At 37.0% G+C, this 1,280-nt stretch overlaps 1 long non-coding RNA gene across 1 annotated transcript; it reads right to left on the bottom strand.

The window, feature by feature from the left end:
- Positions 1–116: 116 nt before the first annotated feature.
- LOC124894162 lies at positions 117–1,154 on the bottom strand. The gene is made up of 3 exons (XR_007051035.1): positions 1,053–1,154; positions 750–968; positions 117–249 (listed from the first exon to the last, which is right to left on the bottom strand). It is a non-coding gene; the product is annotated as an uncharacterized LOC124894162 (long non-coding RNA).
- Between the last annotated feature and the right edge of the window lie 126 nt (positions 1,155–1,280).

The raw sequence follows: 1,280 nt of genomic DNA, 5'->3' as shown, positions 1-1,280 counted from the left end.
GACATTGTTGTGAAAAATACCACTTATTCTTTTGAACAAGTCAAATACCAGTCTCTTACACTTCATGAATATTATGATAATATCTTTTTATTTTTGAAACTGGTAATGTAAATATCATGATATATCAAATGGAAGACCCCCACAAAAGAAAATTTCACTTACTTCTAACATTGTCCTGAAATCGTCCCGAGCTTTTTTCTGTTTAACACGCCTCTCTTCAGCTTCCAGTTTTTTCTTTTGGCTCAGATACTGGAACAGACACACAACTTCAAAATGATCACTATATCTTTTTGCAATACGGTATGCTGAAACATTGAAGCAGCAATTAATCCATTCCAGATATTTGTTATGCAACCCAAAAAGGGGGGAGGGGCGTGTGGAGGTAGGGGGTCGGAGTAGGGTTGAGTGATTTTGAGGGTTGTATGAATATTTCAACTTATGAGAGAGGTTGAAAGAGAGTTTTGAAAAATGTTTTCCTTACTTTTTGAAAGGAAGTCATTTTCCATAGATTTAAGGAAAATAAGTTGATTTGGAATACATTTTCCAAAATATTTACGCCAACCAAACATGAAACAATTGGAAATTCCTTCATATCAAAACACACTCTCTATCTTTTTGCAGTACGCTATGCTGAAACATTGAAGCAGCAATTAACCCATTCCAGATATTTGTTATGCAACCCAAAGAAAAAGAGGGGGGTTGAGGGGGGAGGGCTACAATCATCATTGAATGCCGACTTGTAGAGATACCTCATTAAAAGCTTACTTCTGCTCACCAAGGGATTTTAGAGCACCATATCTCCAGTCATTAATTACTGCTCTCATGGCCTGACAAATACACTTCATGTCAAATGATCTCCCTCAATTGTTTGGTACGCACAAAACAATCAAGTAATAAACTTGATCCCACGTGCAATCAGACCCAATATTTGCAGATTCCAAAAGAGTTTTGAATGCACTCTTTGCCTCCTAAATAAAATCAAATGCTTAAAATAGGAGTAAGAGAAATTTCGAGTACATTAAACGGGACAAAAAAGCAATAATCAACTATACCGCTTAGCTCTCATCAACTAATGGTCCCAGCTCGACTGTTTTCTCATCTGATGGAGTAGCACCTCCGATTTCAGTTATTGCAGCATCTTTCTTGATATCCTACATTTTAGGCACAAAGGACAAAAGCGAACCTCATTAGAGCATATTCTTCACCTGTTAGCAGTTGACTAACAACTGCACTACAAAATTGTTGGATCAACATCCAGCATAACAGCTACGAAAAGCTTT

Source organism: Capsicum annuum, unplaced genomic scaffold (genome assembly GCF_002878395.1).
Source record: "Capsicum annuum cultivar UCD-10X-F1 unplaced genomic scaffold, UCD10Xv1.1 ctg70754, whole genome shotgun sequence".
Taxonomy (NCBI): domain Eukaryota; kingdom Viridiplantae; phylum Streptophyta; class Magnoliopsida; order Solanales; family Solanaceae; genus Capsicum; species Capsicum annuum.
The sequence above is the reverse complement of the archived record's forward strand: the minus strand, read 5'-3'. Positions and strand labels throughout refer to the sequence as shown.